Source organism: Mastomys coucha, unplaced genomic scaffold, assembly GCF_008632895.1.
Source record: "Mastomys coucha isolate ucsf_1 unplaced genomic scaffold, UCSF_Mcou_1 pScaffold15, whole genome shotgun sequence".
In the NCBI taxonomy this organism is placed as follows: Eukaryota; Metazoa; Chordata; class Mammalia; order Rodentia; family Muridae; genus Mastomys; species Mastomys coucha.
The window spans coordinates 113706832-113717719 of NW_022196897.1; positions in this window are offsets into that span (position 1 = coordinate 113706832).

Here is a 10888-nt window from a genome sequence, read left to right on the forward strand (position 1 = left end):
CCACGCCACCGCTGTTGCCCTCCCCACGCCACCTCCGCTGCTGCCCTCCCCACACCTCCACTGCTGCCCTTCCCACACCACCGCTGCCGTCCTCCCCATGCCACTGCTGCTGCCCCGAGGATGGCCTCTGTTGTTTTTTGACACTGTGAGTTGCATCTGCCTGCTTCCCACCTTCATAGGAGTGGAATAATCCGTGTCTGGTTCCTTTCGGTCAGGGCAAGTCCCAGGCCGTGTTACAAGGCCCAGTGATCAGTAGTTGTCTAATGGACACCTGAACTTTTTGTCCTTTGGAAGTGACAATGAACAAAGAGCCAGTTACCAACCAAGAAGCCAGATTTCAGTCTCTTGCATTAATTTCTGTGTTTTGTCTTTCTTGTGACAAACTCTCTATGTCAACGTTTTAAATATACTTTATTCATATAACCCCACAGTTTGTTTTTTCTTCTTAACCTACCTGAAGTTGCTTTTTAGTGGCACACAGTATGGCTGTATTTCTGCATCCCATACAGTGTCTGTCTCCATCTCTCCAGAAGAGGCCCAAAATGCTCTAACCCCGTCACATGCTGTTCTGTGTCTCCACTCTCCCCTCTTCCTCCCATCTTTTTATTCATGTTAGTTACTAGCTTTTTGTTTTCAGTGTTCTTTCTCCTCCACTGCCCCCAACACACTCACACACACACACACACCTTCTGTCTTATATGCGAGTCTACATTAACTTAGGAGTAAGTTGCCATTTCACCTGTCTGTTTTCCAAGGCTTTTGTCTACAATTCATTAGATGTGGTTTCCTACCCAGTTTCTAAGCCTGGAGTCAATGTAGCTGAAGGTGAGGGTCATGAACATTTGACAACAGTAAAAAGTTTCTGAATGCTCAGTGGTCAGAAACAAAATCAACATGAGATCCATGAGGAATCAGGTGCCCTGGCGCCGCTCAGCTTTGCTGGGTCTTGCGGTTTTCCTGCAGCCTTGATTGCACATCGGTATGTCACGCTCCATTGTATAGTCGGTCCCACCTAACAGTACTACCAGCTATAGATGCAGCTCTCACTGCTCTTGGTAATTTTGCTTGTCATGGCTTTATCACAAAAAAAAAAAAAAAATGAAGTTTAGTATTTTTTTTTTACCTTTATTCCTTAACATGTAGGTATTGAGAGTGTCTGTTTGGAAGGGATCATGTTAGAATGTTTGATTGGGAAAAATGGCCATCCAAGTTCTTCTTCCATGGCACCTCTTAGGCCATCAGTCATGTGAAGATGGAGCTTCCCGGCCAAAAGCTGTCCGAAGTCCACTGAAATAGGCAATGAATGCAGATGTACTTTCTATGAGAAGAAGCACATGGCCACAGAAGTATCTGCTGGCTGATGTTCTGGGTGGAGAGTGGAAGGGTTATGTGATTGAAATCTGTGATGGGAACAACAAACAGGGTTTCCCCAGGATGCAGGATATCCTAACTTGTGACGGAGTGCAGGGGCATTCTTGTTCTAGACCAAGGGAGACTGGAGAGAGGAAATACAAGTCTGTTCTGGGATGCACTGGGAATGCCAGTCAGCGTGCTCAGCTTGGTTATTATTTAAAAAAGGAAGAGGAGGAGGAAGAGGGAGAAGTGAAGAGGAGAGGCAAGAGAAAGAGGAGGGGGGGAAGAGAAGGAGGAAGAGGAAGAGGAGGGAGAAGAAGTGAAGAGGAGAGGGAGGAGAAGGAGGAGGAAGAAAAGGAGGAGGAAGAGAAGGAAGAACACCTGAACTGACAGACACTACTATGCCTCTCTGCGCTTGGGACCCAAAAGAGTTTGCCAAATCTGAAAGTTTTTTAGTCTCTCTAAGAAGATGAAGCCTGTCAATATCTTGTTAGAAAGCCTTAAAGGTCAGAAGCCCAGGACCAAGCACCCAAAGAATTCAGTCTCTTGTTACTTCATGCGTCCTGCAACACACACACTGACATGTTGCTCTGAAGAAACAACACACTGAGAAAAGTGATGGTGGAGACTGCAGAACCTGCTAAAGCAGTAACAAATGAATAACCAGACATTGAAAATGCAGAGTTGGGGTGGGGGGAAATTGCCGCTTGAGTTGCTGACTTGAGTTCCACACGCATGTGCATGCCTACATATACGCAAGTATTGGGACAGAATCTCCAACAACTTCTAAAATGGCCCTAAATAAATTTCTGCCATTTTGTACTGTGTATTTATTCAAGGCAGTATCCTTGGTGGAGCACTGATGATTGTAAAATCAAAATATCAGTCAACTGAGAAATACGGAAGATGTTCTGTAACCTGCAGGTTGGCTATTGAGCCATAATTTAATTCCTTGTACAAAAAAATCAAATGAGCACATCTCTTAGAATGCAAATTTGTTTTTTTTTTTAATAACCAGGCTGTGGTGGCCCTCAGGAGGCAGAGGCAGGTGGATCTCTGAATTTGAGCCTAACCTAGCCTACAGAGCAAGTTCCAGGACAGCCAGAGAAACCATGTCTCAAAAAAACAAGTTAAAAAACTTATGTGCGTCAAGGTTGTTTAACATTTCTATGATTCATTGCCAATAAATGATTTGTGCATGTATATTATATACTTGTACACCCTGGGTTGTGTAAATATTTCTTGACATCAAATGATCACAAATGGAAACGATTTGAGAAACGTTGGCTAATTCAGTATACTTAGATTTTCTTCCTTTAACACCTCCAAGTGTCTTGGCTTATTTGAAGGGTGGGATATGCATCGTCTGGCATCCAGCCCTGTACAGCTCTCTTTATGTGCCTGGTACCCAGTGTGGCTTCTGTGGGGCAGCTGAGGACAGGCTCAGAGCCAATCCAACGCTCTTTCCGGGCACTTTGCATCTGGGACAAGTACAGCCTGGAGGACAGCACCCAAAAGGCTGCCAAAGGCCTGCTGCCCCTTACTTGGCTCTGATGCGCCACTACCTAGCCATCAGCAACAGTTTCCTCTAGGTCTGAGGGGCAGGTGCCCGCCCCTCCAGCGAGTTCTCTTTGTGCTCAATTAGCTGAAGTTGGCCTCTGTTGTTGGCAACTGAACTGCTGACTCATTCCTACCTGTCAGGAGGGCTGAATAAACGCGTTGCAAGAAGTTCTCTAACAAACAGTATGAATTCAGAGGGTGTGGGGCAACAAGCTGAGGGTAAAAATGTCCTGTGGGACAAGACCAACCAGAACAGGGCTGTTAGGAGTCGCAAGGTATGACAAGGGTGTCTAATCTCTGGGCAACTTACACTTGGTCTTTTTCTCCTGCCAACTCTTTTCTAAAGCAAGCCTGAAATCCTCATTCGTATCGCCAAGGCAAAGCTGTTTCAACTGTCACAGGCCGCCGCTTTCCCACACGTTATCACTTCATTACAGGTGCTGCTGAAAGGGACCCTGGGAAGCAAGGTTTTGATAACTGCTTGGCTTCACCTTCTTAAAGCAAGCTTGGGGTGAATTAACACTTTTAATAACCTCTTTCTTGTATCTAAAGAGCAAACTTGGGCCAGTGTCTTTGGAAAGTACACTGGAAAGCTGGAGAGATGGCTCAGTAGGTAATGGCGCTTGCTGCCAAGACCGATGACCTGAATTCAAGCCATGGCAGAAGGTGAGGACTCCACAAGTTGTCCTCTGACCTCCATATATACACCATGACATACATGCATGCAATCACACACACACACTGCAATAATTTTAAAATACACTAGAAGTCAATTTAAAAGCTAATTTAGGCTGGGCGATGGTGGCCCATGCCAGCACTTGGGAGGCAGAGGCAGGCAGATTTCTGAGTTGGAGGCCAGCCTGTACTACAGAGTGAGTTCCAGGACAGCCAGGGCTCTACAGAGAAACCCTGTCTCGAAAAACCAAAAAAAAAAAAAAAAGAAGTCTTAAGGTCCTACTATGTATCTAGCACAGAAGAGAATGGCAAAGGTTTAAAACTAGGACTTGCCAGGGACGGTGAGGAAGGACCACAGGAAGAGTCAGAGGTGGAATTTCCAGGTGGGGTGTTGCTTTGTGAGTGTAATTGGCCTAAGGCTCTATGGGGTGTCCTCTTCCCTCTTGGCCTCCAAGGCTTGCTATAACGACCCCATAATGATCTCTAATCTTGGGATATTTGTTACCTGTGAGACAAGCCTCTGAGCATCTTATGGTCACCTCAGAACAAACAATCCTTTCACATAACTACTGTCAGATGGGGAGACTGTCATACATTCTAGGCCCTGTCACAGAGGTCCCTGAGCTGGTCAGAGGCAGAGCCAGGATGAACTGAGCCATGTGACTGTGCCTAAGCACACACAAATAATCACTTCCACTTCTTTTCTGGTCTAATAGAGCTAGAACAGGAGGATGAGGCAGCCAGGGTCTACCTCCAACCAGGTTCCTGAAGAAAGCCTTCTGCAGAGTAGTTCCAGTCATTATAAGGACTCATGAGTCTGGAGCTTGGTCCAACCTCACCTTGAGGGAATTCATCTGTGGGTGTAAGTCTCATCCAGTCACCATGGTGCTTCAGCTGCACCTAAGCGGCTCACCTCGAAGACTTCCTGCTCTATCCTTTCCTTCCTGTCTACTCTCAACGTTTCCTGTTTAGTTCTGAACTTTCTAATACTGCACTTCCTACCTAGTCTGACGTTCAGCTTGTCCCAATAATTCTGTCTGCAGGAAGGTGTGCTTCAGCTGATTCAGCACAAGCTTTCCACCATTGAGAATAACTTCCCACATAACTTGTTCATATTTAAAGTCATTTCAATGGGCCATCACAGCATCAGGGTAATGGAGAAAAAGGTTCAGAAGAGCCACGGATATAGTCCTCCCAGGTCACGTGGGGAAAGTCTTATTTCTAATTCAGTGGAAACCAAACCCACCTACCTCTTTTATGTCTGGCCTTCCAAACGCTTTTGCTGTAGACCTAGAACAAAGTATTTTGAATGCAGAGATTCCCCAGGATTCAGTATCACTACATCACCCGCCAGACAGGCTTGGAACACTGAGGCCACAGCCCTCGTTGACAGAGTTGTCCCTTTTTTGCTTGTTTTACATCTCCCTGAATCCTAAAGGAGAGTGAATTGGGCATGGTGGGAGGTTAGTGTGTCCTACTCAAATGTGAAAGCAGAGAGCCTCATAGTCGGATATGAGCACCCTCCAGGGATTCCAGCAGTCCATCCATACCCAGCCACTGCTGCTCATCTGGAGACATGCGCTGTCCAGTTCTTTTGTCTATACAGAAAATGAGTTTAGGTCCACTTGCATATAATGCAAGATCTAGGTTTGGCTTGCTCAAGAGTTTTTTGTTTTGGTTTGGTTTGGTTTGGTTTGGTTTGGTTTGGTTTGGTTTTTCGAGATAGGGTTTCTCTGTGTATCCCTGGCTGTCCTGGAACTCACTCTGTAGACCAGGCTGGCCTCAAACTCAGAAATCCACCTGCCTCTACCTCCCAAGTGCTGGGATTAAAGGCATGCACTACCATTGCCCGGCTGCTCAAGAGCTTTTAAACATGGTTCTCCAGACAAGGGTTCATCGCCTCAGCAAAGGCAGAACCTTTCCAGTGTAGGTGAGAGCAGCTCATGCTGCCTGCCCATGACCTGGCTCACCCCAAGCAGATAGTTCCATGGGAAATGATAGTTTCAGCTTGGGTAGGTTTTCCAGGATACCAGGGCTGCCCAAGGCCCTTGCAACAGAAAGGGGCCATTTTAGCCCCTGGTAGATTCCAATAAGTTGCTTTTTCGTGTTTCTCAACCTTGACTTCATGTCACTATGTTTCCTTCTTTCTTCTAAGAAGCCTAACACACAAAGCCTGAGATATAGAAGCTCTGTCATATCTTCTTTCAAAGTAAGCCAATTCTATTGCCTTCAGATCTGGAGACTATCAAAAGGAGAGCATGAACCAAAGCCTCTAGGTCATCGAATGACATTTTGAAAGGCACATGGTGGGAGGGGCAGACAGTTGTTTCTCCTCCGTCAGTTCCTGCCAAATATTGATCCCATTTTGGTGAAGGTGAAAGGGTTTTTTTGTCTCTAATCCAGTCATCTGAAAAGACTTCTGTTTATTCGTGCATCTGTTCATCCTACAAATGTCGGTTGAGTGCCTATCACCTGGCAGGCACACACTACTCCAAGTATCAAGGAATCGCTATGGACAAAACCGCCTACACGGTAGGAGCTTATCTTCAGTAGGGTTGTAAGACAACAAACAGGTGAACGAGTGAACTCTCTCTCCATTGTCTGGTGAATGTGTGAAAGGCAAACAAGGCCCGGTGTGGTGGCACAGCTCTGTAGAGGGGACTCAGCCAGCACAGCCTGTCCTCTGTGACCCCAGAATGAGCAAGAAGCAGCCAGAGAAGTGTAGTCCAAACTGACAAATTATAGACACGGTAATCCTGGGCAACCAGAAGGCAGGCTGGTACGGCTGGAACAAACGGGGAATGGTGCAGGCGTGGGCGTGAGACGCAGACTGGCTGAATGCCAGGAGAACGTGTCCAAAACTGAGTTAGCTCCAACTTTGGTGGGTAGAGGAAGATTCTTGTCAAAGAATACCAGCAGCTGCTAGACATTGTTTAGGGAGATCCCTTCCAACTCCAGATTAAAAGAGAATGAGCTTCCATAGTGACTGAAAGCCATCTATGAGCTGGGGTGTTCTACTGCTTATTAACAGGACATTTGGGGGACAAATAGTGAAAACATACAAATAAAAAAGTGTGATAATATTGATGTATCATTCAGAGACTATTATTGCTGGAGGTTGAATGTCTCCCAGAAGTTCAGGTGTTGGAAACTTTCCCCAGAGTCATATGATGCTATATTCTGTACTGAAGCCTTTGGGAGGCAGGATTAGGATTATGTGGGTCACATGGGTAGTAGTACATTGATTATTTTTCTATGCTGTTATAAACACCATGACCAAAAGCAACTTAGTGTATGACTTGCAGTCCCAGAGGGAGTGGGGGAAGCATGGCAGCGAGTGGCTGGAGCAGAAAACTGAGAGATCACGTCTTCAACCACAAACAGGAAGCAGAGAGAGCTCACCAGAAATGGGGCAAGACTAGACACCCTCAAAGCCTGTCCCCCTCATGTGACATACTTCCTCCAGTGAGGCTCCACCTCCTAAAGGTCCCATAACCTTCCTTAGCAGCACCACCAACCAAGAATCAAGTGTTCATATACCTGAGCCTATGGGAGACATCTCTCATTCCACCCACCACAGGGGAAGACTCATCTAACTTCATTAGTGACTTTGGAATAAGAGCCCTAGCTAGCATGGTTGTTCTGTGTCAACCTGTGGTTTCTACCAAGTTAGGATGCAGGAAGAACACTCTAGCCAGATCTTAGGCACATGTGGTACCATGCTCTTGAACTTCCCAGTTTATAGAACCACCAGCCAAATAAACTCTTCTTTGTAAATTCCCAGCCTTGGGCATTTTGTTACAGCAACAGAAAATTAGCTAAAGAGATCTTTTAGACATGCATTCAAGTATTTAGAGATGAGGAAACACCATCTCTCAAATGTCTAGGGGGAAAAATGTGTGTACAGGTGTCTCAGGAGTGGGTTGGTGTTCGGTGGGAGGGAGGACAAAGGAAAAAGGAAATGTAACCAAGTGGTCTAATAATACCTGAGGGATCTGCGTGAAGGCTCTGAGTACAAATCTCCACTTGTTTTGCACTTTTCTCTGAAATACTCAAGGTTAAAAAACAAAACGCTGGGGGCTGGAGAGATGGCTCAGCGGTTAAGAGCACTGACTGCTCTTCCGAAGGTCCTGAGTTCAAATCCCAGCAACCATATGATGGCTCACAACCATCTGTAATGAGATCTGATGCCCTCTTCTGGGGTGTCTGAAGACAGTTACAGTGTACTTACATATAATAAATAAATAAATGAATAAATAAATAAATACATCTTAAAAAAACAAAAATGCTATCAATTTACTTCAAAGGAAAAATGCGGGGAATATAGACAGAAACTTCAACAAGGTGGCATTATGTATTTAGGCATGCGTTACAGTGAGAATTTTATAAACCAAATGCCCCCAAACAGCAACTCATGTGTGTGTGTGTTCCAGTCCACATTGGTGCACACATGTATATGCACACGTGTGGAGGCCAGAGGCCAATATCAGATGTCTTCCTCAGTCACTCCCCACCTCATTTTAGAGTCCCTCATGAACGCCATTGCTCTCTCGTTTGGATGGACTCGATAGCTAGCAAGTCTCTGGGATCTTCATATCTCTACCTTCCAGGGGCTGGGCTTGCTCATATATACGCTGTGTATATACTGGTTCTTACGTGGTTGCTAGGAAGTCCAGACTCACATCCTCATACTTGTGCAGTAAGCATTTGACTGACTGAGCCATCCTCCCCAGGCCCCCAAACAGATTTGTCGTTGTTGTTGTTGTTGTATTGTTGTTGCTGTTGTTGTTGTTGTTGTTGCAGATGGATGATGGACCTAATGGCCAATCTTCATCTCCATATGGAACGTCAGTTGCACACGGGCCAGATGGTAAAGAAATGGAGCATCCTCCAGCCCAGGGGGTTTTGTTTGTTTGTTTTGATATACAAAATACCAGGGGTAGGAGCCCATCTCCCCACATCTCCCAGAGGCTCTACTATGAAAGTGACTGCAAGGTGTGTCTGGCCTCACAGCCTCTGGATCACAGCTTCCCCCAAATTCTCATGGATGACTCCAGATCTGGGGGGCCAGCACTGTAGTTGGATCAAGTGAAAACACACAGGATAAACACGCTGAAGGACAGGTGCTCGCTGTTTGTTTAAATTAGTTGTAATTGCAAAACGTTCAATTCTCATCTCTACTTCCCTCTGCCAATTTGCCCTGGCCCAGGCACCCATGCCGTCTGCCAAAGGCAGGGTGAGTGGGCCGGCAGAGTGGGCTGGAGGGCCCAGGGCCAAGGCCACGGAGGGAGCAGGTGAAGCAGCTCCAAGCTGTGTGCCCAGGGAGAGCCCAATCATCAGGTGAGTCAGAGCCTACTGTTGACAAACCTAAAGGACCAGGTGAGGTCAGAGAGAAGGAGGAGCCACGAGTATGCCCTGAGAGGCACGTACCAGTGATGGCATGGATCACTGGGGGCTTGATATCCCAAGGAAAGCATCATTGCCTCCTTAGGAACGAAGCCTGGAGGATGCGCAGAAGGTTCTGAGACTCCCTTCCAGCTATGCAGAGAAAGAGGAAAGTGGTCCTTCCACTCGGGTCCAACCCTCCAACACTGGCCCCAATAGGAGAGAAAGTCTTTAAGAAGGGGATTTCCAGCTATTTCTAGCAGTATCTCAAAGACCCATCCAAAGATGTTTTTTTGTGACAGCCAACTATCCCAGACCAGACTCTCTCCCACTCACCCATGTGGAGCTGAACTCAGCCCAGGTACCCCTCAGGTCATTTAGATTGTCCCAGGCTGATCTCCTGTTGACTTGTAGGAGGTACATGTACCTTGCTAGTTATATTTGAAGTTGTCCTCCGACTTGGCAGGACCTGAGGGTACCAGTTGAGTTGTAGGCAATTAGCGCACTGTCTGCTAGAGGACTGGGAGGCATTTCCATGCCTGGTTAAGACTCTGAGGTAAATCCTCCTTGTGGTAAATCCTAAGCTGGATCCCCTCTTAGCCTCTTGACTGGCACCTTTTAAAAAGAAATAAAAAGTGCATGGCCAGCAGGACCTCCACAACATAAAGGGGCTAGTGCCCATCACGAGGACCTGAGTTCCATGGGAAAAGGAGAAAACAGACTCTCACAAGGGGTTCTCCAAGTGCCATATCTATGCCTGCTGTGGAATGCTTGCACGTGTGCATACACATGTACACACAAATAAATGTAACCATTTTGTTTTTTAAGGAGTAAGAACACCGGGCCCACTCAAATGAGCAGCCTCTGGGCCCTGGGACCACTGTGTGTCCTCTGAACTCCCTGTGAGAGTCTCTCCCCAGAGCTCTACAGAGGCAGGATTTGATGCGGGGACTTCCCAGAAAGAATGGTTGGTAATCGTTCACACACACACATTCTCTCCTTTCAGACAGGTTGCTATCAGAACCTGGTGGCCACTGTAAAGCAGCCGTGTCCATGTGTCATCTGAAAATGACACTTGGGGGAAATAAATCCCAGTAATCATGGCTCTTTCCTGGAACAAGCCACAGACTGCTTCCCAGAATGCCCAGTTCACTCCCACCGGGTGCCTTTGCTCTTGCAGGGAACCTCTTCCCAGACAGCCGGAGGAGGATTCGTTTTTTTCCAGCATTCCCTGACCACCATTCAGTGCTACCTTCAAACTGCATCCTCTGGCCTGCAAGCCTTGTGCACACTCAGGGGGCTGCAGCTCTAGTGAGCGTGCAGTGACTGGGGGACGGTCGAGAAGAACCCAGGCCCAGGGTTCTAGTGCTCTGGGAGAGCAGGCCTGTGTGAGCCCCACTCTTTGTATTTCCAGTACTTTTTGATGACAGAGTTCTTCGTTCAGGGAAAGACCCCGTGGCTGCTCCATCACAGATGAGAGAGAGCGTCCTTTCCAGTTCCCTCCAGACCTCTAGTGCTATCCTTGGTGGGACTGTCTGCTGCAGGGTCTTTCACAGCACAGCCCTGGCCTGGGGCAGGGGAAGGGGGAGGGGAGGGACTGGGGCTGTGGAGAGAGCCCTGGCCTCAGGGCAATGGGATAGAGAAGCACTGAGACCCATGTTCTTTGAACTCCCTTTCACAGAAAATTTGGCTTCAAATTCTTGTACACCCAGAAGGCCAAGGCAGCCTTGGGACACCACGTCTCTTATCTGATGCTGTCTGGACAGAGGCCTCCTGGAAGCTTTTCTCGGAGCATCAAAAAGGGCCAGCTGGTGACCTCATGGGTCACAACTTTATTCCCTCCACTTGATTTCAAAACATGGGACTGACCTTCCTAGTTCCTGTCGGGGCTTTAAAGTTCAGACATGCAGACATG